The 27,750-nt window shown below is 39.2% G+C and overlaps 1 protein-coding gene, 1 long non-coding RNA gene and 1 pseudogene across 2 annotated transcripts in view; 1 reads left to right on the top strand and 2 right to left on the bottom strand.

The window, feature by feature from the left end:
- Positions 1 to 27,750, top strand: part of LRRC8B (leucine rich repeat containing 8 VRAC subunit B) — a 444,213-nt gene that overhangs the window by 136,769 nt on the left and 279,694 nt on the right. The window contains exon 2 of the mRNA XM_073896355.1: positions 11,980 to 12,056. The gene's annotated coding sequence lies outside the window, so the exon portion shown is untranslated. The remainder of the gene's footprint in view (positions 1 to 11,979; positions 12,057 to 27,750) is intronic.
- On the bottom strand, positions 49 to 27,655 carry LOC141373418 (uncharacterized). The gene is made up of 3 exons (XR_012379382.1): positions 27,623 to 27,655; positions 19,866 to 20,000; positions 49 to 193 (listed from the first exon to the last, which is right to left on the bottom strand). It is a non-coding gene; the product is annotated as an uncharacterized lncRNA (long non-coding RNA).
- On the bottom strand, positions 5,540 to 15,454 carry LOC112824283 (guanylate-binding protein 6-like; annotated as a pseudogene).

The raw sequence follows: 27,750 nt of genomic DNA, 5'->3' as shown, positions 1-27,750 counted from the left end.
CTAGTTCTGACATCGTACTAATGTCCGTATTGAGTAGGTCCCTGGCAGTCAGTACTGCCTCTTGTTCTTTTTGTTGAGCTGATTTTTTCCGTCTTGTCATTTTGTCCAGAGGAGAGCAGATGAATGAGAGAACGAAATGCTAACAGGGTAACCATGTCCCCAGAAAATATATTCTAAACAAGTCAGAAAAGACCTGAAACCAGGGGAAAGGAAAGAAAAAAGAAAAAGTTCAAAACAAAAACAGAACAAAACAAAAAACACAGAATATGATCCAATATGATCAGGCTGGTGCATAGATCAGTGCCACACACTAGATTTTGGGTGTATTTTGGTCTATTAGAAGAAAGTGCCTCCCAAAATTTTAAAGAAAGAAAAACTTATACATGTACAAAAATAAGGGTTAATACGATGAAGGGATGGAATATGAGTGTAAAGATGAGAAGTATAAAAGATTTTATAAAAGAATTGATAAGATAAGAAGTTGTTTGAAAAAAGAAAGAATAAGATTTAAAGAAGAAAGGAGAGAATGTGATTAGGCAGGAGACTAGAACAAAGCCATACACTAGTGATTTAGGGTATATTTTGATCTGTTAGAAAAAACTATCTCAAAATTTTAAAGAGAGAACAACTTATATATATATATATATATATGCCAAAAATAAGGGTAACTACTATGAAGAGATAGAATATGACTCTAAAAATGAAAATAAAAATGTGTTTTAAAAAGGGGTTAGATAAGATATTGGTTGAAAATGGGAAAAAGAAAAATTCAAAAAAAAAAAGTTAAAAAAATTAACTTTGAAAGACTAAAGAATCATGGTAAAAAAGCCATGAATTCTATGTGCGGTATTCCCCTAGCGCTGGAGTTCTGCCATTCTCATTGATCAGTAAACTTGGTCTTGGCTGGTGGTTCTTGCTGATCTGGGGGAGGGGCCCAAATGTCTTTGGGGAGGCGGAATTGCCCCGCCCTTGCTGGTCCGGGCTAAGTGATCTGCTTGGGTTTGCTTTTGCGAGCTTTTGTTCCCTGCAAGCTTTCTGTACAGCTTTGGAGGGCGAGAGTGAAAATGGCGGCCTCCCAATATCTGTCCCAGAGGAGCCGAGAATTCATGTCCCCACTCCTCATTGCGCCCCCAGAGAAAAGCAGTCACTCCTGTCTCCCCAGTCTCTGGCCGCACTCCATGCTCACCCTGCCTGTGACCGTGTGTTTCTATCTCTGGCACCCGATCTGGTGTGGAGTCTCCAAACCCAGCAGATCCCTGCGGTGCCCTCCCGCGCTGCTCCTCCCGGGGGAGGAAGAGGAGTGTCTCCAGATCTGCCGCTTGTTGGGTCCCTGCTGGAGGAGCAGTGGCCCAACTCTGTCACCGATCACGGTTTATGTATGGCAACACGAGCTCAGAGCCCGCGCCTCGGCTCCATCTCTGCAGCCGGCTTCCCTGTTTTGATACCTGGGAGCTCTGCCACACTCAGGCACCCCCGGTCTTTCTGTGACTCCAAGGGTCTTGAGACCACACTGTCCCACGAGGGTTCCACCCCCCCGCTTAGTCACTGGAGCGACGTCCCTCAGTGGAGCCGACTTCTAAAAGTTCCGATTTTGTGCTCCGTTGCTCTATCACTTTCCAGAAGCGGCGGATGGAGGCCCCCCCCCCGCCGTCTATCCTCCCGAATATCCCCTCAGATTCACTTCTCTGCACGTCCTACCTTCCAGAAAGTGGTGGCTTTTCTGTTTAGAGAGTTGTTGCTATTCTTTTCTTAGATCTCCTGTTGAATTTGTAGGTGTTCAGAACGGTTTGATCCCTATCCAGCTGAATTCCTGGGACCAGAGGAAATCCAGGTCTCCTACTCCTCCGCCATCTTGCTCCCCTCTTGCTTTCTCTCTTGTAAAGGTAAAGCTGCTCTTCCTTCTGAACACTTGAAGTCATATCTGGATAGAGCAGTTTGAAATCTTAGAGCAGATGTGTTAACATCCTCATAGGGGCACAGCTACTGTGATACCCAAGGTCATGGGGGAGGAGACGTCACCAGAAAAGTTTCTTTTGTTCCACTAGCCTTTAAATCACCTTGGAGACCTTAGTCTGGTGTCTAAAATGTGAAGTACCTATTACATTTGAAGAGTTCCTATAATTCTTACAACTGAAATTTAGTATGCATCATCCTTTTGTCTTTATTTTTTTTTAAAGATTTTATTTATTTATTTGACAGAGAGAGCGAGCATGGGAGCAGGAACACAAGCAGGGGAAGTGGAAGAGGGAGAAGCAGGCTTCCTGCCAAGCAGGGAACCCGATATGGGACTCGATCCCAGGACCCTGGGATCATCCTTTTGTCTTTATAGTAAAAGTTTATTTAGCACATTTGAGTCCTAAACATACTGTGAGAGGGTGCATAGAAAAATGGTCCCTGTACTCAGATGAACTTTATTGTCTAATTGGAAGCAAATACTAGATTCCAGTTAGTTATACTGAGGAAGGACTCTCTTTATTACCTGGACCCATGTGCCCCACTTTAACAGGGGACTGATGCTATGAGTCTATCTAGTATGTTGGTATCAATGCCAAGTTGGATCCTGAGTCAAGAGTTTTTAAATGTTTCAGTATCCCCATCTTCCCAGGCATGTGTACTTGAGTAAATGGTCAGTGGTCTGCTAGCGGGAGGGCTGGAGAAATCATGTTCATTATTCTTGACCTGGAGTTTCAGGGTCCTTCTTCCTGAGAACCTGACTGTCCCCCGGGTGATGAGTTCAGGGGCTAAAACTGGCTCACATCATGGCTAGGGGTTGTAACACATGAAGGGGGCTGTAAATCCATAGCTTCCTCATAAACCGTTTGTGACTTCATTGATCGTTTTCTCCCTATCCCTCTTGACCATTCACCTTCTATTCATCATCTTCTGAATTCTTCATGGTCAGACCCAGCTGGCTGTCACTCCAACCTTGCTGCTCAACTGTCCCTGTACCTTGGCTTCTGATGTTCAAGTGCTAACCCCTACCCTCCATGTGTCAGGATCTCTTATCCCCAGCATTACCAGGGGTCTAGTTCTGCAATGGCAGGCTGTCCCATCTCCCCTGACATATAGGAGAGATGCTGCTGCTGAATGTTTTCCGGGGGATGGGATCCCTCTCACCAACATGTTCTCGTTTTTTGTTAATTCTCCTTCTAACACCTTAATGGTGTAATTCAGGGATTGAAAATAGAAGCCACTCTAGCTGAGATTTCAAAGGGTCACCAGAAACTTTAAACCTTTGTTTTAAAGTGAATATAGGGATTAAAAAAACCAAGGCCAAGGTGAAAACAAGATTAGGATGCAATGTTGGTGTTCTCCAGGATCTGGTTCTTAGCCTTGGGTCCCTCGTTGAATTGCCTGATGTGATTTCTAGGAGCAATGAGTAATTTATCATTAGTGGTCAGTTTCACATTCCTAATAGTTTTTAGAAGTTGTATTATAGCATGCTTTTCTTTTTGTATTTATGAATAGGTAATATAAGCTTTCTTTACAAAATTCACGTTTCCCTCTCATTCTTGATCCCACCCAGTTCTTCCCAGAAGAAACCAATGTTACTACTTTTCGTGAATTTTTTCCACATAAACCATACTATATACATAGCTTTGCATCTCATTTTTTTCACCTTAAAATATACCTTGAAGATTGTTCTGTATTAGTATATGTAAATTCTGATGTCAGATTATTTAACAACCACCCAGAATTCTACTCCATATATGTATTTATATTACCACTTCTATTTATAAAAATTTACATTTATATTACAAATCTTTCCATTAAGAGCAATGCCACAATGGATCTCATTTGTGTTTGTGTGTGTGTATGTGTGTATGTGTAATTTGGCACATGTATTTTTCTAAAAATGAACATGCTATATCAAGGCACAACTACATTAAAGTATAAGAAATATTAGAACAGCCTCTCAATAGAAATTATACAATTTACATTCCCATGTGAGAGAGACTCTTTTCCCATAACTTTCAATCTGAGAAGTGAAAGATTATAGCCAGTGGTTTTAGTTTCACTTCTGTAATTGTGAGTAAGGCTGAATAGCATGTATTTATTTATTTGTTTATTTTCTGTTAACTACTCATATACTGAGTTTTATGTCTTTCATAGTGTATCATAGAAACATACAAGTTGAAAATATATTTTCAGACTGCTGTTTGTCTTTTGACTTTTTTTGACATAAAGGATTTATTTCAGTTTTATGTACTTTTGTATGTGTCTTATATCTTCTGGGCTTTATGTCATGCTTAGAAAGAACTCCACATTTCAAGATTTTTAAAAAGGATTTTGGATTTCCAAATTTTGTGGTTTCGGTCTTCATGTTTAAATCTATAGTACATCTGGAATTTACTTTGCTGTAATAAATATGAGATCTAATCTCTGTTTTCTCAAAGGGGCTAGCAAGTTGTCTTGACAATTTATTGGACAGTTCATTATTTCCCACAGACTTGAAAGCCATTAAGATAAATAGTTCCTAAAAGTATTTGTTTCTATTTCTGGACTATGTTCTACAGTTTTGTCTGTCTTGTGAGGACCTGGTGCTACACTGGTCTAATTACTATCTCTAGCTATAAGAAGTTTTCATATGGAGCAAATATGGTTCTTTTTTGTTACACTTCTGTATTACCCTGACAATTTTTTAAAGCATTGTAGGGGCACCTGGGTGGCTCAGTTGGTTAAGCATCTGCCTTCGGCTCAGGTCATGAGTCCTGCATCAGATTCCTTGCTCAGCCTCAGTGGGGAGCCTGCTTCTCCCTCTCCTCCCTGCTTGTGCTCTCTCTTGCTCTCTCTCTCTCAAATTAAATCTTTAAAAAAGTAAATAAAGCATTATAAGCATTTCCGTTTAAGCTTGTATAAAGGTAGTAGCCTACTTATCTTCATGAAAACATCTTTTTTTAATCCCAGAACACATTAAATTTATAAATGTGAATTAGAGGTGACTTGACTTGAAATATATATATATTATATATATCTAAAAGATATATATAACATATATACATATATATGTATATTATTTTCTTCTTTTGTGATTTTAGAAGCATTCTTGATAAGTTATTTTCCAAGGTATTTTTTACCTATATTGCAAAGTCGGTCTATCTCTTAAGCAGTTGGCAAACTTTTTCTGTAAAGGGCCCAAAAGAAAATATTTTAGGTTTTGTGGGTCATACAGTATTTGTTGCAACTACTCAGCTCTGCTGTTGTGTCATTAAAGCAGCCACATACAGTATGTAATTGAATAAGTGTGGTGCTGTTCCAATAAAACTTTATTTAGAAAAACAGGTAGCAAGACAGATTTGGCCTGTAGGCTAATGTTTGCCAATGTCTGTTATAAAAGGTTGTTTCATTTCAAACTAACTAATACAACCAACATTTAATCTATCTAATGTGTGTCAGGCACTGATATATCCTCTACTAGGCACTTTTTATGTTTAACATGCTCCTGAGTGAAACTTTAAAAAAAAAAGCATACACATCAAAAATAGGGTGGAACGTGTATCCTCATTCTTTAATTTTGTGAGAGAAAAGTTAATCCTAATTAAACAGTGAGCTCGGGGGCGCCTGGGTGGCTCAGTTGGTTAAACAGTGAGCTTGAGCTCCTCAGCCTCTGACCAACAAGTCTAGCAGGAACAGACAGATCTGTGGCTGCTTCAGGGGCAAGTGTGTCCAGGTTTTGTGGAATCCAGGGAGTTTTATCCTTTCTAGTAACCTCAATCACATTTCTGAGAAGATTTATTTCTGTCTTCATCTCCTCAGATTTCTTCCTAAATCCTTCATTAAACAGATCCTTTGGGATCTAAAGCAAAGGGTTGTGGGGAAAGGAAAAGTCAACTTTCAAAAATCCACATTTTTTTCAAGAGTCAAACTTTATATGTAAGAACTTTGTAAATTGCCTCTATTTTATGATATTTATGATAAAGCTATTCTTATTAGATCACTAGAGGATAATATTTGGAGCAGAGGGTATCTTCTGGGCTCGACCTGGGCAGTCAGAGGAAGGAGTTTCCAGCCTTGCCAATATGCACACACAGTGTTAGCATTTTGCTAGGGTACTAAGCCAGGCATGGGGACAAATGCAATACCATGTTCCAACCAAAACTGCAGGTTGGGAAGGAGCCATTAGTTCACGTGTATATATTTTCAGTCCTCCTTGGGATAGCATGGTCACCTGTATCATAGAAATAATGGAACTTATAAGCTGATCAAGACATTTGATATGAGCACTTCTAAATGGGAAAAGAGAGAATTCCCTGGTGCCTTGTGGTGACTTAGGCAAGCTGTGCAGCAAGTTTAGAAGGTATCAGATCCCCCTGTATTTCTAAGCCTGGACATATCTGATACTTTTAAGTCAGTATGGATCCATGTCAGTATCTTTGGTGGTAATAGGGTTTCTGATAATTGACAGTGATCTTGGTAAAGCACCCTGTTGCGGCTTATATTAAAAACACCTGGTTGGGGTGCCTCAATGGCTCAGTCCATTAAGCGTCCAACTCTTGATTTTAGCTCAGGTCATGATCTCGGGGTCGTGAGTTCAAGCCCAGCATTGGGCTCCGCGCTGGCCTTGGAACATGCTTAAGATTCTCTCTTCCCTCTCTCTCTCTGCCCTCCCCACGCACAATAGATCCTCACCCCTGCTTTCTCTCTCTCTAAAAAAACAAAACAAAACAAAACAAAACCCAAAAACACCTGGTTGGATTATCTACTTGATAATCCATGAAACCCTGTTTAATTTGGGTTCCATGAGACCATTCTAGAATCCCGCCAGTATGGCACGTTGGAGAGGTTATTTATCTTCCGCAGGGACTTGGAAGGGCCAAGGTCATCCTGGGCTCTTCAAGGTCTCCGTGTGGACCACAACTCAAAGACCTCTTGAAAAGCTAAGATTCAATACTTTTAGTGGATCACATGCAATGAATGGCAGTAATGCTTCTCTTTTCCATTTTGCTTTAGTTTTCACCCATTCCTTCCTGATGTGCCAGGGCAATGGCCACCAGGAATTACGGTTCCTGCGAGGTTTATGTTGATGGAGTTTGTGCTCCAGTATCCTTGTCTGCTGCACTCTCAGATCATTGTCTGTTTCCCTCTCCAGCTTCTTGCTTAGTTGGGCGTTGTTCTCCTTGAGGCTTCTTTCTTGAGCCTCCACCTGCTGTTGCTGCTCCCACTGTTTCTCTCTCAGCCATGCCTGTTCCTTCCCAGCTGCCTCATTCCTGGCTTGCTGCACTGCCCCATGCAGATTTTAGAAAGAGAAGAGAGTAAAAGGTCAGGCCTGAGCTTTACCCTCTTGAGATCAGGGACCAAATCAGATTTGAAAGAGAGGGTGGCCACATCATCAAGAGCAGGTTTGAGAATATGATGGGAAGGGCCTTGACTGTCTGGCTCATGTACAACTCAGCTTCTTATTTTCAGGTTTAAAAGAGTGTGCATTCCACAGAAGAAGGGGAACCTCATTGTTTTGGAAAGATCTTTGTTCCATCTGTCAGAGGGCATTGCAGGAGCTTACCCACCCAAGAGTGGAGCCCTGCTCTTGCCTGCTATGGCCTTGTCCCCAGAGATGAGAGCTTTATCTGTTTGCAGGATAGATTTCTTTATTGCCGCCTATGACTGCAAAAAGCTCCTAAGGACCTCATTTGCCTGAGGGATCAAGAAGGAGCAAAGGACCTAGATTTCCATGGAGGTGATTTGTTCTATACAAACAAGGCCATCCATATCATTTTTATTTCTACTTAAAATGCTGCTTGATCCCCCTACAAATTGTCCAGCTTGTCTTATTAGAAGGGCAAGAATCAAAGTGTCCCCCTTGTGCTCCTTCCTTCCACCCACTCAGGCTTGAGCCAGTCAGAATTAGGTGCAGCTGTACAAACCCACAATCTCCGGTGCTTTCATATATTTGCATGTTTACCTAGGGCTCTTCCCTTTGGATGACATCTCAACCTGGACAACATGTACAAATACTTCAAAATTTACATCCCCCCCCCCTCTTAGGGGAAGTCTTCCTAGACTATATGCCCAACATAAAATGCAGACTCTAATCCATGCTGATGTTCTCTCCTGCTACCTGCTAGATGTGTAACTTTCAGCAAATTCTTCAACCTGCCTATGACTTTTAGTTCACATCTATAAAATTGTGGGTGATAAGAGCAGATGCTTCCTAACACTTTTTGGAGGATTAAATTAAAACGTCTAGAGAAAGAACTTAATGCTATGACTATAGGCAATAACAGTTCAGTTTACAGTAGCGTATTATTGTTACATTTATTACTAACACCAGTGCAGCCCAGGATCAAAGGTCCTTATGTGTTACCACTCTCTGTGCAGTTGTCTATTTATCTGACTCTCTCTCACCTTGATCACCTTGAGTGCAAGGATTCTAACTACATCATAAATCCTCAGCCCTTGGCACAATGACTGTCATATTGTTGGATGAAGAAATAAATAATTTCTGTTCTCTCATGGATTTCAGAAATCCATACTGTTTATTTGGGAATAGGCATTTCCACTCTCCTCAGGAGTAAATAGCAAATAGTGGGCCTTAAAAGCTAAAACTGTCATGATATCCCCATGCTGTCTTATCACCCACAATTGGTGCTATGCTCTTAGATTATCTGGAGACACCTCTGACTCTATTCTGTAGACTCCCCACGCTCCCCTTATTCCTTTCCTGGGCACCTGCAAATATTTCCATTCAGTCCTTTCCTTTGCTTGCCTGTAGAGCCTGTGCCCTCCGGGAACAGAAAAGGTTCCTGCTGAAATACTTTCTCTTAGGGCCTTTGAAAGCTGATCAAGTTTAGCTTGGTAGTATTTAACAGATGCCTCTTTGTTCTACAGCAAGAAATCCTCCTTATTCTTTATGATTTCCTGCACAGGAAATGTACAGGGATGTCACCACAAGAAAGGAACAGAGGAGATCAAATTCCAAAGAATCTGGTAGGCGGGTGGTCTAACTGCAGTCCTCTTTGCATCCTAGTGAAGCAGCATAAGCAATGCAACTAGAACTAAGAGATTAGTGCCAATTCTGAAAACTCTCTGCAAGACCTTGCTAAAGCTTCCAAACCTCCCTGGGTCTCAGGTTCTTCATCTATGAAATGTTGAAGTTGCATGACCTATTCTCTATAGTTCCTAGAAGCTGTAGCATTCTGTGATTCTATCTTCAACAATATAATGATACTAGTAAAACAAAAATAAATATGAAGAACAACTTGCTAAGAGAGTCTGTCCCAGGAAATTGTCTGGAAACAGGAGTGAGTACACCTAGAGAATTTCTAGCTCAGGAGTGACTTGGGGGAGTTCTGAAACCATGCCACAGTTCAGTAAAGGAATCACTGCTGATTTTGCTTGAGAGATCAGAAAGATCCTAAGTAAATTCCTCAAGCTTTAAGGGAAAAGATGGAAATAGAGTCCTCTAGAATTCTCTCTATTGTGAGGATCCACACTACTTTACCCAAATTAGGAGATGAACTGTAGATTGAATATGTAGAAATAGCGGCATCATTTTAGAAGGGCAAGCATCAGGAAGGGCGAATGCTAAGAAAAAGTACCACAAGCTTCTTCTGGAACTCCTGTTGGTCATCCTCAGAAGAGTACTCCATGAAGACTCCAACAGCTACCCCCTCACAGTCTGCATGCACATCCAGCAGCTCCTGGAATGTGTCGGTGGGGAACCTCACTTGCTGGGCCATCTGCTTGCTGTAGTGGTCAGCTGCCTTCTGCACGGCCACTGAGATCTCACACTGGGTCAGTGTTGTTACTGCGTTCTCCAAGCAAGGCACTGTTCCATGATTGATGACATCCACGTAGGTCACACATACCCATTTCTCTCTGGGTATGAATGTTTATTTATAAGTACACTTATATATATAAAATGATACAAAACTACTGAAGAACACATATTATAATTAGCACATATCAGGCCACAGAGAAATATGATTTTGGACAAGGAGACTCACTATTCTCAGTGACCTTGACTTCTTTCCTGAGGGTCCTAGCCCTTGCATGGGTAAAAATATAAGAACAGAAATTATTTGATTGTTTCTGGAATTCAGGATCCAGTTGGTTTTCCAAAATATCCTCAGCATGGGCTTGGAGTTCTTTTTCATGTTTTGGCTGGTCAAAGACAAAACAATTCTGTTTTGGGGGAAAAAAACCCACAACATTTGATACACTCCCTGGGTATGTTGGAATTTTTAGCTTTGGGATTCTAACCTGAGGAAGAGAGAAAACAGAGTTACACTAAGCAATAAGCACACTCTTGGGACAAGGTAGCTAAAGATTTTCATGAGTGAGAATTTTTGATCTTTGGAGAAAACTTCTTTAACATATACATACACATGACAAATCAAACTCATATGAATGACATATCACTGGAGAGGAATTTTTTAAATTTATTTTTTTAATTCAAGTATAGTTAACATACAGTGTTATTAGTTTCAAGTGTAGAGTATAATAATTCAACAGTTCTATACATTACTGGTGCTCATCACGATTAAGTATATTCCATAATCCTCTTCACCTATTTCAAACCCCCTCCACTTCCCTCCTTGCAACCACATCTGTTCTCTATATTTAAGCGTCTGGGGTTTTTTGTTTGTTTCTTTTTGATTCGTTCATCTGTTTTGTTCCTTAAATTCCACAAATGAGTGAAATCACATGGTATTTGTCTTCCCCTGACTGACTTATTTTACTTAGTATTATACCCTCTAGATCCATCTGTGTTGTTGCAAATGGCAAGATCTTACCCTTTTTTTTTATGGCCAAGTAATGTTCCATTGTGTGAGTGTGTATACGCACACAGACACACACACCACATTTTAGCCATTAATCTATCAATGGACACTTGGGCTGCTTCCATATCTTGGCTATTGTAAATAATGCTACGGTAAACATAGGGGTGCATACATCTTTTCAAATTAGTGGTTTCATTTTCTTTGAGTAAATACCCAGTAGTAGAATCACTAAATCATCTGGTAATTCTATTTTTAATTTTTTGAGGAACCTCCATACTGTTTTCCACAGTGGCTGCACCAGTTTGCACTCCCACCAGCAGTACGCAAGGGTTCCTTTTTCTCCACAGCCTCACCAACACTTGTTTCTTGTGTTTTTGATTTTAGCCATTCTCACAGGTGTGAGGTGATATCTCATTATAGGTTTGATTTGATTTTTGACTGTTCAACAATCATGACTCCCTAAAGAAGTTAAGCTAGTTGACAGCATTGTAATTAGGTCAAGACCTTAAAATAGTCTGAGGAATAAACAAGATAATTTATTCAATGATTATTTATTAAGTACCTGTTAATGTTCCTGGCACTGGGGATATGTTCAAGGCTCAGAAGATACAGCAGTGACTAAAACAGAAATACCTGCCCTTTGGAGTCATATAGTCAATAATAAGTGCTAAGGCTGCTAATGTATAACCAGCTATGGCCAGGCAGGTAAAATCTGGTCTTAATGGAAGGAGTATGGGGAGAAAGGAATGGGTAAAACAAAACCATACTTTTAGAAGCTTTCATAAAAGGTTGTGACTGCATCTCACTTCTTACTTGTTTTGAAGATGCTGTGAATCATAGCTAATTCAAGGGACCTCAGCAGCAGTTAAAATATTTTCTAAGAAGAACATTAACCTCACATACATTCCCACTTATTTTTCCTGTGCTTGAGGGGAACAGAACTTCTGAGATCCCTGCATAGAACCAGGGTAGAAGTGTGGATGGGTGGTTGATACGGCTTCTCTATTGTCATTTTCTGCCCATGAAACTCAGTTAGGTGTTCTCTGTTTTCCTTATGACATTTTGTACATGCCCAGTGTTAGATGCTCTTTACATTAAACCATACTCATTGACTTTGTAGGATCTGGATATGCTAGTCTATAAGGTATTCTGCAACACCAAGGTACTTTGCTCTAATTAGAATTTTCATGAAAGCTAGCTAAAGCCAGCGAGCTCATAGATAAACATTCTGATTTGCCTTTTTTTTTTTTAAATTCAGGTAAAGAAGCAATCATTGTGTGCCTACTATGTTCTACATACTGTCCTTGTTGCTGGAAATTGGCAGCAAAGAATCAGGTAGGATTTCTTCCTCTACAGATTTTAATGTTAACAGAAGAAGAAAAAGAATAAGTAAAGACATAAGTAAATATGTTCATATTGTGTTAAGTTTATGTGGAGGGGCAACCTGAGACAGGATAGGCAGGGAAGACCTCTTTGAGAACTGACATTTGTGTAGCGCCTTGAAGAAAAGGAGCCACTGGGTGAGGGAGCAACAAGCATTTCAGACAGAGTGAACCATGAATGCAAAGACCTGGAGATAGGAAAGGAATTGCAATTTGCAAGGCTAAAAAGGAGGCTAGGGTGGCTGTGGTATGACCATGGTGGAGAAAATATTAAAGATGAGTTTGGAGAAATAAGAAAGACTGGGTCATGGTGTGCCTTTGAGGAGTATGGATCTTATGTAAGTATAATGCAGGCTTAAGTAGGGTATTAAAAGCAACTAGATTAATGATCACTCTGGTTGTTTAGAAGAGAATTTATTAGAGGGGGTCAAAGTGGAAGAAAGAAGGACATCGGTGGGGGGGAACAAGTATTTCAGGCAAAAGAGGAGGGTGACCCAGCCTAGGATGGTAAAATAAAAATGGAGAGAAAGAGACAGCTTTGAGATATATTAAGCAAGAGTAACAAGAGGACTGATACATGGATTGGATGTGGAAGGTAAACTAAGTGAGGGATGTAAAGTTTGGGGCTTGAGACCCTCAGGTTGGTGGCACACTATTGAGAAGAAGATGAATGAAAAAGCAAGAAGTGTGCTTTTATTTTGCTTTGTTTTCCTTCATTTCATTTGGGTTTAGGAGTGATCAAGGCTGATATTGTAAACATAACTTTAAGTGGACAGCTTGCAAAAAAGTAAAGAAATCAGGTGGTTATTTGATCTTTGCATCTGAATTTCAGAAAAGGTATCAGGGCAAGAAATATCAATTTGAGAGGTATCAGAATAAAGTGACACTGAAAGTCCAGAGATTGGATGAGATCATTTTGAGAGGGTATAAATGGAGGAGAGAAAAGAACCCAGGGCCACATCCTGGAGGGACCTACAATTCCGATGACTGGATGAAAAGTCAGAGTCTGGTAGGAAGACTGAAGGGAGCTAAACACAGGGACAGGAAGAAAGCCAGAGTAGTGTAGTGACTTGGAAGGAAAGAATTTCAGGGGGAGCAGGGAGAAGCAGGGGCGTAAGATGGATGCAGACAGACACCAACTGAAGCAGAGAAAACGGAGGTCATTGGTGAATATAACAAGAGCATTCAGTGAAGTGTTGGGTTAAAACCAGAGAGGAAATCATTGAAGACAGAGGTGTGAAAAGGAAATTGAGACTATATATTTTTGCATGAAGAGGAGTAAAAACAAAACATGGGGTGATAGTCATAATGAGATGTGGAGTCCAGGGAGAATTTTTAAGGTAATAGTTATTGAAGCATGTTGGTTAGTTAATAAGAATACTCCAGTAGAGCAAACAAAATATGATGTGGGAGACATAACTGCAAGAGTTTCGTGTGTGACAGGTTAGAAAAGATGGCTTTGAGAACACTAGTATGAGGGATTTCCCTTTTATAGGGAGCAGGAACAGCAGAAGTAGGAATTAGGAACAGAAAATGGTCGAGTTGCAATTTTGCTGGTGAGAATTAGAAGATGTGTTACATAAGAAATTTGGAATCTGCCTTCATGTAACTCTGGAGGAGTGGTGAGAAACTGAGACTCACTTGGAGTTAAGCAAACAGCCTCTGTCATAGGACTTCACTCACCAAGCGTTTCTTTTGCAAGGCAGTACAGCAAGTAGGGTTTGCCTGTATGATACAGCCCAGTGCTAGCCACAGCCACCACAAGTTGAGAAATCTGGTAAAGAATATTTAAGGTTTTCTGTTTCACCAACAGCTGCTCATTCTTGTTTTCCACCACACATGTGGGAACAAACATGTAAATCATGTGACTCTGTAGAAATAAGATCACAAATTGATTTTCTGCCTCAGGGTTAATCAAAATATGTGTACATCAGCAGGGGGCTGGTGGGACCTTTGTATTTTTCTATGATATCAAATGTAGGATGGCATTAGCAGACCACAGAGAGTTTCCCCCACGGTAATCTCTGGTGATGGTAGTGAAGAAACAGCAGATTTTGCCAGCCTTCAAAGTTTTATTTCCATAATAAAAATAAAATTCAAGCAATGCTTATCATGTATTGAGAACCTACTTTGCCCTGAGCTCTGTAACACATGCATTGACACATGTGACCTCACTTGTGTTTAGAAGAACCTTGCAAGTTTGGGCTTATTATGCCCATTTTGCATATGTAGTAAGTACATTTCAGAAAGACTGAGAAATTTGCTCAGATTTGCATATGAATAAGTGGTAGATCCAGGATTGAAACCAGTGAAGTCTCTTTCATTATGCCATGCTTTGCAGCCACTTATCTTGCAGAATAATCTTTCTCAGCAACACTGATTACTCCATATACTCTTTCATCAGTAATATACAGGGGCTTTCTATTGACTCTCCTATATCAATGACACATTCTCTAATGGATTTAGTATGACGAGATGGGTTCCTCTTATTTCTTATCCCATAAACCGGCAATTGCTAGACCAGGCTCTTTCCTTGCATGACCAGTGTCTTGTCAAGGGTTCCAGATCACGTAGTATTTTTTGAATGGTATGCTTTCATGTTTTTATTCCTTGATATCCAGTCCTATTAATACTGTGTTTTTATTTAGTGAAATATACTAAATTAGTATCTATCATGTACCTGAAACTGCTTGTTTCCTGGGACAAAATCATTTATCAACTATGGCCTCTGCCCTCAAAGTAATACTAGAGTAACCAAATCAGAATTAGGTGTAGCTGTGAGAAACCAAAAAAAAAAAAAAAAGCCTCATAAACAAATATGCTACTAAATATATTAAGGATGCTAGTCTATTACATAAATTGTAGGATCAATAGTCCATAACTGGCAGGACAGATGTGTTTCACAAGATTAGCCACCTATGCAGTATGCTATCATATCTGTAATAAGAGCAGATTGGAGACGGGAAAGAAGGATAGGCCCCTCCTTTAAGAACTCATCACTTCTACTTAAAAACAATAGATCTTAAGTTATTGCATTATCAGATCCAGCCACAGGGGAAGCTGGAATTGCTACGAGCATCCTAGGAACACATATACACAGCAAACAAGCAGGTATTCTATTAGTGAAGGAGAAGGGAAGGATGGTAATTGATTTTCTCTATGGTTGTTCTATTCTCTATTTCATTTATCTCTAATTCTTATTACTGATTTCCCTCTGCTAGCTTTGAGTTTAGTTTGTTCTTCCTTTTTCTAGTGCAAGAGCGGCTAGAAAAATATAACCTCTACCTGTGTTGCCATGAGCTCATCTTGTAAAATAGAATCATAAATATTTAGAGCTGAAAATTCCATCATAGTTCTAAAAGTATGCAACAATATCAGAGACAGCTCTTTTAAAAGACCTGAAACTAAATGGAGCAATTTCTAGAGTTGAATCTTCACTGGGCTGAGTTTAGTGACAATTAGTACTTACTGAGACACAGAGATTGATGCAGAATGAGAGTTGGGCACTACCCCAGGCCCCAAAGAAGGGTCCTTCCTCACCAACTGAATCACAAAAGCCCCTTAGCTGTCTATCCATCTGTCTGTCTCTACCTCTTTTTATTTTGTTCCATGACACTATAATACAAAAATATGACTCTAGAGATGAAGAATATATGGCTAGTTAGCTCTTTTAACATTTCAATCAATATTTTATTATTTTTATCATATTTTAACATTTACCATTAACTTTTAATATGATTTTTAAGTTGTTGTTGTTGTTGTTGAAAAATAAATTCAGAGTCTTTCACCCAGCTTCCATGCTGGGAAATTGTAGCAAGAAAAAACATATTTAAAAAATATATTCTGTAAGTCTGAGTCACAAAAGTACAATGCTGGTAAAGGAAGAATTATTAACATGATTTCATAAACAAAAAGAGGTTAATGAGGCTTGATTTCACTGAAATGAAGTTTTTTCATATTTTATTAACTCCATTTAAAATGATCTGGCATCTTGTTTTAGAAAGTGTGCTTATTTGGCACAAAGCATACTCCGCTTTAGGGCCTAGTGGAAACTCTCAGACAGGATATCCTGTATGCAAAGCTTGGTGGAAGACCAAAAAGCTGTAGATGGGCTGGATCTTCCAGACAAGCCCAAACTTGAAGCTCTTTCAGTTTAGAATTCTTTTGAGTGCAGTTTTTAACCGGAAGAAATGTAGGTACAAAGGAATAATGGCCCTTAAGGGACAAGATTTATAGGCCTGGGGAATTCTAGACTTGGAGAAGCCTGCTGTGACAAAACAATAAAAACAAAGCAAAACTAAACAGTACCTTGGATATTGCTAGGCATAGAAACAATGAAAGGCTAGGCTTTCAGAATTACACAAAATGTATGGCATGGAAAATGCTTAATGAATTGGCTGTGTAAATATATGGCTTTGCTCACAAGCTGGAATAAGATTACATCTCTCGAGAGAGTACACCCCCATTTTGTTCTTCCTGTACCTGGAACATGGAGCTTAAAAGGAAAACTGAAATTACAGAGTTTTTAATTTGTAGGATGAATATTTAAGGGAAGGTAGAGCCTCTGGTAAGACTTCCTAGATACTGGAATGCTAGGATTACATACGAATGTATAAAAATCCAGTTTCTCTCATGCCACTTTCTGTGAGAAGAGGCCCTGACAGGTTCATTGTGCCCCTTCTCTAGTCTTTTCAAACCCATGGTGCCTCTAAAGGTGCATCCACCCTTAAATGAGGTAAGATATAGCTTGTGCCACATCACCGATGATGGCCACAACCACTCCCTGGAGTCCAGCTCCAGGTACCTGGTCATTCTGTCTTCCAGAAGCACCCTGCTTAGACACTGCCCTGACTTCCAACAGTTCAGTGACTTATAAATGGGACTGATGTGAAAAAGCATCTCATTCTTGTCCCAGAGACCCAGTCTGGAAAACACCTTCACAACAGTCTGCTGGTATGGTCCCTCAATGGCCCACCACATCTGTTTTGCTGTGAAAACATATGTGAGTACACTGTCACTGGGTCACACCTCAAGAAGTACCCCCTTTATACATTTGCAGTGCTTGCCAGGGCTGGTCCATTTAAGGTATATGTAGGTTATTTGAAAGATATTTCAAAGTTTTGACTTTAGGTATCAGGTCTCATTATTCAATAGGCTCACTCTAAAGCCTCTTCAGGTCCCATTCATAAAGAGAAAAAAGTTATTCCTGGCTCAGTGTTTCCTTTTTACAATTTCTTTGGTATTAGAGAGTTCACATAAAGTGGGGAGACTTAAAAATTTGAAGGGAAGGGGCACCTGGATGGCTCAGTCAGTTAGAAGGCTGACTCTGGATTTCAGCTCAGGTCATGACATCAGGGTCCTGGGATCAAGTCCCATATCGGGCTCCACACTCAACAGGGAGTCTGCTTGAGGACTCTTTCTCCCTCTCCCACTGACCCTCCCCCCGCTCTTGCTCTCTCTTTCTCTCTCTAAAAATAAATAAATCTTTAAAAAAATTTGAAGGGGAGTGTGTGTGTGAGGGAGGATTGTCTTTTAGAGATACTCAAAGACATCCTGTAGAGTGATATCAAAAAATTTAATATACATGTAATTGGAATAGCAAAAGTAGAAGAGGATAAGAAAGGGATATACAATTTTTCCAAAATTAATAAAAGACAAGAAACCACATTTCCAGAGGTTTAGAGAACCAACCCCATGAAGAATAAATAACATGCAAAAACGCACCTATGCACACCATAGTCTAATTCATGAAGTCCACTTATTCAGAGAAAACCTTAAAGACAGCTAGAGAAAAAAGAAACACTACCACAGAAGACCAAAAATTGGAATGTCAGAGGACTTCTTCCTAAAATATATGCAAGTAGGAAGAAAGTGGAATAGCATGTCTAAAGTACTAAATGAAAAAGAACATGCAACCAGAGTTCTCTACTCAGTAAAAATGTTTCCAAAAAGAATGCAAAATAAAGACATTTTCAAAGTGAAGCTGACTTCACAGTATAGGATGGTCTGTCCATTTCAGTGTGCAAGTAGAATGAGGAAAAAAAGTATAAAGATTGAAAATAATCAAAGAAAACTGTTATTATTTGTAAATTATTGTGGTGGTGGTGGTGTGTGTGTTCTGTAAGAATTTTTCTGTCACCTGGAGTCTTTGTGTTATTTACCTGTGTTATTTTCTAAAATGTTTATTATTTTACCTTTCACTTTTAGATCTATAATTCACTGAAAATTGCTATTTTCAGATGGTGTGAAATATGGGTCTAAAGTATATTTTTAGAGGTGGGTACAATTTCCCAATACAATTTAATCACAGGAATGGGGAAGAAAACTATTTAACATATATAGATAAAGCCATGACCTTAGATGAGAAAAATAATTCTTTTTTTTTTTTTAAAGATTTTATTTATTTATTTGAGAGGGAGAAAGAGAGTGAGCGAGAGCACAAGAGCTGGGAGAGGAAGAAGCAGAGGGAAAGGGAGAAGCAGACTCCCTGCTAAGCAGGGAGCCTGACGTGGGGCTTGATCCCAGGACCCCGAGATCATGACCTGAGCTGAAGGCAGACACTTAACCAACTGAGCCAACCAGGCTCCATGAGAAAAATAATTCTTACAGAACACATACATAGCTTACCACCACCTCCATAAAGTAAAATACTAAGTTTGACTATATTAAAACTAGGTTCATCTTTCATGGAAAACCACTCTTAAAAGTGTTAAAAGGCAGTCACAGAATAGATGACATTTGCACTCACCTAACCAATAAAAACTCATATCTAAAATACATATAAAAAAATTCTTACAAATCAAGGTGAAAAAGACAGACTGCTCAAGAGAGATATCTGCAGGGATTTCACTGGAAAACAAAATAGCAAATAAACATGAAAAGGTACTCCGTCTCATTTATAGTGAAGAAAATGCAAATTAATGTCTCAGTGAGATAGTTGAGAATCTTGTAGAGATTCTTTAATGCTTCCTAATTCACTGACCACTGCTGAGTTTTTTCACTGCACTCATGCAAGCCAGGCTACAGTAAATCCAAAAGAGTCTCTGAAGAGACTACTAGACCATAAGTCATCCCCTGACACAGGGTCATCCTGCATGTTGGCCCAGTGGGGGATGAGACACCCTGTGTCATCTCAATACAAAGACTAGCATTGGTGGATGGCACAACTCTTTCTTTATCATGGCCTTACTTGCTAGTGATGACTAATAGGGTATGACCTGTGTCCAAAGATTTACTTCTGTAATAGCCTTCTAGTGCTTCTTAACCTTTATTGAATCCCTTACTGTATCCAGCCCTGGTCCAGATGTCTTAATCACATGATCTTATTGACTCTTGCAAGAACCCTAAAGGTTAAAGATATTTATTCTTCCTTCATAGATAAATGACACAGAGCAATTAAAATGGCACAAAGTAGTGGTAAAGAAAGAGTTTTAAAAGTGGCAAGAGAAAACAGTTACATACAAGGGATCCTAATAGGCTGTCAGCAGATTTTTCAGTACAAACTCTGAAGGACAGAAGGCGGAGGCATGAAACATTCAAAGTGCTGAAAGGGAAAAATCTACAACCAAAAATACTGTATCTAGCAGGGTATCATTCAGAATAGAAGGAGAAATAGTTTCCCAGACAAAATTTAAAGGAATTCATGACCACTAAACCAGCCCTGCAAGATATTAAAAGGGACTCTTTGAGTGGAAGGGAAGGATAAATAAGAGTAAGAAAAGTAGGAAGCACAAAAGCAGTAAAAATAAATATATCTGCGCACCTGGGTGGCTCAGTCGGTTAAGCGTCTGCCTTCGGCTCAGGTCATGATCCCGAGGTCCTGGGATCGAGCCCCAGGAGAAGCCCTGCTTCTCCCTCTGCCTCTGCATGCCACTCACCCTGCTTGTGCTCTCTCTCTCTGTCAAATAAATAAATAAAATCTTTAAAAAAAATATATATATATATATCTGTAAAAGTCAAGTGACTCATAAAAGGATGTAAAGTATGACACTGTATACCTAAAACAGATGGGGAAGGGCGAGGAATAGAGAATGGGTTCAAACTTAAGCAGCCATCAACTTAATATAGAGTCTCTGTGCAGAAGATGTTACATATAAACCTAATGATAACCAAAAATGAAAAACCAGTAAAAGATATGCAAAAAATAAAGAGAAAGTAATCCAAGTTTCTCATTAAAGCAAGTTACCTTATCATGAGAGAAGAAAGCAAGGGAAAAAAGGAACAGAGAAGAACTACAAAAACAACCATAAGGCAAGTAACAAAATGGCAATAATTATATACCTATCAAAAATTACTTTGAATGTAGATTGACTAAACTCTCCAATTAAAAGACATAGGGTGATGGAATGTATAAAAAAACAAGACCCATCTAAAGGCTGGCAACAAGAGAACTCTTTTCAGACCTAAAGACACATACAGATTGAAAGTGAGGGGATGGAGAAATGCTTATGGTGCAAATGAATGTGAAAAGAAAGCTAGGGTAGCAATACTTAGACAAAAAATACTTTAAAATGAAGACTGTAACAAGAGACAAAGAAGGACACTATAAAATCAAAAAAGACAATCCAACAAGAAGATATAACAATTATAAGAATTTATGCAACTAACACAGCACCCAAGTACATAAAGTGGTTAATAAACATAAAGGAAGTAATCGATAGTAATACGATAATAGTAAGGGACTTTAACACCCGACTTGCAACAATGGACAGATCATACAGACAAAAGATCAACAAGGAAACAGTAGCTTTGAATGACATATTGGATTAAATGGATTTAACAGGTATATTCAGAACATTCCGTCCTAAAACAGCAAAATACATAGTCTTTTCGAGTGCACACAGAACATTCTCCAGAAGAGATCACCTATTAATCCACAAAACAAGTCTCAACAAATTCAAAAAGTTCAAAGTCAGACCATGCATCTTTTCTGACCACAACACTATGAAGCTAGAAATCAACCACAAGAAAAAAGTCTAGAAAGAACACAAATACATAGAGCTTAAATAACAGGCTACTAAATAATGAATGGGTCAAGCATGAAACCAAAGGGGAAATCAAAAAAATATATAGAAATGAAAATGAAAACACAACAGTCCAAAATCTTTGGGATGCAGCAAAAGTGTTTGTTTGTTTTTTTAAAGATTTTATTTATTCATTTGAGAGAGAGAGAGAGAGAGTGTACAAACAGGAAGGAGGGGAAGTGGGAGAGGGGGAGGCAGATGCTCTGCTGAACAGGAAACCCAATGCAGGACTCTGATGCTGGGACCCTGAGATCATGACCTGAGCCAAAGGCAGATGCTTAACATACTGAGCCACCCAGGCACCCCCAAAAGTGGTTTTAAGAGAGAAATTTATAGCAATACAGGCCTGCCTCAAAAACTAAAAAAATCTTAAATAAACCCAACTTAGCCTTATACCTAAAGGAACTAGAAAAAGAACAGACAAACCCAAAACCAGTAGAAGGAAGAAAATAATAAAGATGAGAGCAGAAATAAACCAAATAGAAACTAAAAGTACAATAGAACAGATCAATGAAACTAGGAGCTGATTCTTTGAAAAGATCAACAAAAATGATAAATCTTTAGCCGACCTCATCAAAAAACAAGAAAGGATTCAAATAAAATCAGAAATGAAAGAGCAGGAATAATAAATGACACCACAGAAATACAAAGAATTGTAAGAGAATATTATGAAAAACTATATGCCAACAAATCGGACAGCCTAGAAGAAATGGGTAAGTGTCTAGAGACATATAACATCCCACAACTAAATCAGGAAGAAATAAAAAATTTGAATAGACCAATTACCAGCAATGAAATTGAATCAGTAATAAAAAAAAAACTCCCAACAAACAAAAGTTCAAGACCAGATGGCTTCACAGGTAAACTCTATCAAACGTTTAAAGAAGAGTTAATATTCATTCTTCTCGAACTATTCGAAAAAATAGAAAAGGAAGGAAAACTTCCAAATTCATTCTCGGCGGCCAGCATTACCCTGATACCAAAATGAGATAAAGATACTACAAAAAAAAAAAAGAAAAGAAAGTAAGAACTACAGGCCGATATCTCCAATGAAGACAGATGTAAAAATCCTCATTCTAATACTAGCAAACTGAATCCAACAATACCTTATGAAAGAAGTTGAAAAGGACACAAAGAAATGGAAAAGCTCACAGATTGGAAGAACAAGCATCATTAAAATGTCTGTATCAAACTCAACACCCAAAGAACAAATAATCCTATCAAGAAATGGGCAGAAGACATGAACAGACATTTCTCCAAAGAAGACATCCAAATGGCCAACAGGCACATGAAAAAGTGCTCAACATCGCTCGGCATCAGGGAAATCCAAATCAAAACCTCAATGAGATACCACCTCACACCCGTCAGAATGGCTAAAATTAACAAGTCAGGGAACGACAGATGTTGGCGGGGATGTGGAGAAAGGGGAACCCTCCTACACTGTTGGTGGGAATGCAAGCTGGTGCAACCACTCTGGAAAACAGTATGGAGGTTCCTCAAACAGTTGAAATTAGAGCTACCGTTCGATCCAGCAATTGCACTACTGGGTATTTACCCCAAAGATACAAATGTAGGGACCTGAAGGGGTACGTGTACCCCAATGTTTAGCAGCAATGTCCACAATAGCCAAACTGTGGAAAGAGCCAAGATGCCCATCGACAGATGAATGGATAAAGAAGATGTGGTATATAGACACAATGGAATATTATGCAGCCATCAAAAGGAATGAGATCTTGCCATTTGCAACGACGTGGATGGAACTGGAGGGTGCTATGCTGAGTGAAATAAGTCAATCAGAGAAAGACATGTATCACATGACCCACTGATATGAGGAATTCTTAATCTCAGGAAACAAACTGAGTGTTACTGGAGTGGTTGGGGGTGGGAGAGATGGGGTGGCTGGGTGATAGACATTGGGGAGGGTATGTGCTACGGTGAGCGCTGTGAATTGTGCAAGACTGTTGAATCACAGATCTGTACTTCTGAAACAAATAACGCAACATATTTTAAGAAAAAAGAAAAAGAAGAAGATAACAGGAGAGGAAGAAAAGGGGAGTATGTCAGAGGGGGAGACGAACCATGAGAGATGATGGACTCTGAAAAACAAACTGAGGGTTCTAGAGGGGAGGGGGGTAGGGGGATGGGTTAGCCTGGTGATGGGTATTGAGGAGGGCACATTCTGCATGGAGCACTGGGTGTTATGAACAAATAATGAATCATGGAACACTGCACCAAAAACTAATGATGTAATATATGGTGATTAACATAACAATAAAAAAATTTAAAAAAAAAGTCTGTATTACCCAAAGCAATCTACACATTTGATGCAATCCCTATCAAAATACCAATAGCATTTTTCACAGAACAATCCTAAAACTTATGTGGAACTACAAAAGACCCCCAAAAGCCAAAGCTATCTTTATTTTTTTTTTAAAGATTTTATTTGAGAGACAGAGAGCACAAGCCAGGGGAGAGGCAGAAGGAGAGGGAGAAGCAGGCTTCCTGATGAGCAGGGTGCCCAATGGGGGGCTAGATCCCAGGCCCCTGGGATCATGACCTGAGCTGAAGGCAGATGTTTAACTGACTCAGCCACCCAGGTGCCCCCAAAGCTATCTTTAAAAAGAATAGAACTGGAGGTATCACAATCCCAGATTTCAAGATATACTATAAAGCTTCGGTAGTCAAAACAATATGGTACTGGCACAAAAAAAAGACACATAGATCAATGGAACAGAATAGAAAACCCAGAAATAAACCCATGTTTTTATGGTTAATTAATCCTTGACAAAGGAGTCAAGAAAATACAATGGAAAAAAGACTTTCTCTTCAACAAATGGTGCTGGGAAATCTGGACAGCTACAGGAAAGGAATCAAACTGGACCACTTCCTTATACCATACACAAAAATAAACTCAAAATGTATTAAGGACCTAAATGTGAGACCTGAAAACAAAAAAGTCCTAGAAGAGAGCATAGGGAGGAGTCTTTCTGACATCGGCTATAACATTTTTCTAGTTATGTCTCCTGAGGCAAGGGAAACAAAAGCCAAAATAAATTTGGGACTACATCAAAATAAAAGGCTGATGCACAGCTAAGGAAACAACCAACAAAACTATAAGACAACCTACTGAATAGGAGAAGATATTTGCAAATGACATAGCTGATAAAAGGCTAGCATCCAAAATATATAAAGAACTGATACGACTCAGTACCAAAAAACCAAATAATCCAGCTAAAAAATGGGCAGAAGAGGGGCACCTGGGTGGCTCAGTCTGTTAAGTATCTGACACTTGATTTTGGCTCAGGTCATGATCTCAGGATTGTGAGATTGAGCCCCATATTGGGTCTGTACTGAGCATAGAGCCTGCTGAAGATTCTCTCTCTCTCCCTCTGCCCCTCCCCACTCATGCACACACTATCTCTCTCTCTGTCTCTCTTCTCAAAAAAAAAAAAGAAAAAGAAAAAGAAATGGGCAGAAGACATGAACAGACATTTCTCCAAAGACAACATGCAGATGGCCAACACAAACATGAAAAGATGCTTAACAGCATTCATCATCAGGGAAATATAAATCAAAACTACAATGAGATATCACCTCACACCTGTCAGAATGGCTAAAATTTAAAATATAGGAAACAACAAGTGTTGCCAAGGATATGGGGAAAAAGGAAGCTTCTTGCACTGTTGGTGGGAATGCAAACTGGCCAGCCACTGTGGAAGACAGTTTGGATATTCCTCAAAAAACTAAAAATAGAACTACCCTCTGATCCAGTATCACAGTACTGGATATTTACCCAAAATATATGGGAACACTAATTCAATAGGATGCACGCACCCCTATGTTTATAATAGCATTATTTACAATAGCCAGACTATGAAAGCAGTCCAAGTGTCCATGGATGATGAATGGATTAAGATGTGGTGTACACACACACACACACACACACACACACACACACACACACACACACACACAAAATGGAATTTTACTCATTCATAAAAAAGAATGAAATCTTGCTATTTGCAACAACATGGTTGTAGCTCTCTAGAGACTATAATGCTAAGTAAAATAAGCCAGTCAGAGAAAGACAAATACCATATAATCTTACTTATATGTAGAATTTAAGAAACAAGACAAATGAACAAAGTTAAGAAAGAGACAAACCAAGAAACAGATTCATAACTATAGAGAACAAACCGATAATTACCAGAGGGGAGGTGGGTGGAGGGATGAGTGAAATATGTGAAGAGGATTAGGAATACACTTATCCTGATGAGCAGTGAATAATAGATGGGATTGTTGGATCAGTTTATTATACACCTGAAATTAATGTAACACTGTATGTTAACTACCCTGGAATTAAAAAATTTTTAAAGATTTTATTTATTTATTTGACAGAGACACAGTGAGAGAGGGAACACAAGTCGGGGGGTGAGAGAGGGAAAAGCAGACTTCCCATTGAGCAGGGAGCCCGATGCGGGGCTCGATCCCAGGACCCTGAGATCACGACCTGAGCCAAAGGCAGACGCTTAATGACTGAGCCATCCAGGCACCCCCTCCTGGAATTAAAATTTTTAGACTTTTTTTTTTTAAATGCATGACTTTGGGTATCACATCAATCAGACTCTGCTGGCTAAACTTACAAATTTGCACTTGCTCTACTTGTCACTCATTATACTACCAAGGGCTTCAAAATCAGCATTTGTGTTGATGAAAGGCACCTAACAGAGGTAGCATGAGCTAAGAAAAAGGCTCACATGACGAAGTGTACAGAATTCTCTGATCTAGGCTTACCCTGAGTACTCTTTGAAGGGTCCAAAGTCTCAGGACTCTGGATTCTGGGTGTAGATGGGTTTCCTCTGTGTAACTTGGAGTGCTCCAGCCCTGACCCAAATGCCAGACTTAGGTCAGTGTGTGGCCCAGCTACCCAGGAAATATCCTTCCCAAACTGTAGGAGCAGTGACCAGACCTGAAGAAGGACATCAAGTCCTTGTAACCAAGGAGAGCTGTTATCTTTACGCTGGTGCCAAATTTTTGCTGAGTGTATATGTCTAGTATATTTCACCAAATTTTAGCACGATCAGCATCCTTTCTTTTCCTTCTTTCTTTTTTTAATCCATCTCTTTTCCTTCCTTTGTCTTGTCTTCTTCCCCTTTCCTTTCCAGCCATCTTACTCCTCTTGGGGTATTATACAGAGCCTGTTGAATCAGAAACTTCTATTTACAACACAGTTTATTTCACACATTTTGCTAGTTGTCATAGGTACATCACTCCCAAGCCAATATAAAGTATATTTGTTTAATTCATCTGCCACTATGAAAAGGTAGAATCATTAAATATGTACAAATTATTATTGCCGAGTTGTAACACTCTTCTTGAAAAGCTGTTTCTTTTTCAGAAACCATTGTAAAATTCAGGATGATTTACAGTGCACTCAGGAAAACTGGAATCATTTACTTAAGCTGACAAAAAGTTCCCTGTGACCTGGTCATTTCACTCCTAAGTGTATGCCTAGCAGATACATGGGTACATGTGCATAAAGAACATATATAGAATGATCATAGCAGCAATATGTGTAATAACTCCAAACTCAATATAACCCAAATGTCCGTCCACAGTAACATAGCTAAATACTGGCCTATTTGTACAACAGAATGTCTTATAGTGATGAAAATAATCAAACTACAGTTAAACCCAACAACATGGATACATTTCACAGTCATAATGTTGAATAAAATAAGTGGGACACAACAGAAAACATTCTGTTTGATTCCACTTATATAATTCACAAATGAACAAACTTAGTCTCTGATGTGCAAAGTAAGGAGAGTAGGCATCTTTGAGCAGGATGGAGGAGTTGTTGAGTAGAAGCAGCACAAGTTTCTGGGATATTGGGAGTACTCCCTCTTTTTAACCTAAGTAATAATTACCGGGATGGATTTATTTTGTGTGTTTCACCTACTATATACTTTTAGCTGAGCACTTTTCTGTTTCTATGTTATGCTTTAATTTGAAGGTTTAAAAAAGTACTGCAAAAGTTCTTACACTAATAAAAAGGCTACTTAGGACATTTCATTGTAAATGCTCTGCCTCAAAAACAAAGAGAAAAGAAAGAGAGAAAGAAAGAAAGAGAGACGGGGAGAGCAGAAGTGAGGAGAGGAGGAGAGAGGGAGCGAGGGAGGCTGGAAGAAAAGAAAGAAAGAAAAGAAAACTGCTGCCTCTTTTATGTCAGAGTTAACAAATGTAATCCAGACACTTTGGTGGTACATATGAACGATTTAATGCCTGATCTAAAATTCAGATTCTTATCGAAGCTATCAGGATTTGGGGCTGAGAAAATGACCAGCATGTCAGTAGAGCTGGGGGCTCTGTGGAACTCTCTGAGAGAAACAGAGAACTCGCCAGTTCTCCCTTTTTCTCCTCTCTTTGCTCTCCCTAACTTTCTGTCAGCTTGCTTCATATTTTGTAAATGATAAGGTCTGAAGTTTATCTTTACCTTCTTCATGGATGCAAAATTCTGGTGTCAACTTCAGGACAAAATCTAATACTTTATTTTCTATTAATATAAGTGGACTGAAAGTGAAAGTAGGGCAGGGCTGCTTTGAAATCAGACTAATGCTGAGA

Source organism: Callorhinus ursinus, unplaced genomic scaffold (assembly GCF_003265705.2).
Source record: "Callorhinus ursinus isolate GAN/ISIS: 27379988/994484 unplaced genomic scaffold, GSC_fseal_2.0 scaffold9, whole genome shotgun sequence".
In the NCBI taxonomy this organism is placed as follows: domain Eukaryota; kingdom Metazoa; phylum Chordata; class Mammalia; order Carnivora; family Otariidae; genus Callorhinus; species Callorhinus ursinus.
Note: the sequence above shows the minus strand (reverse complement) of the source record. Positions and strands in the feature narration are given on the sequence as shown.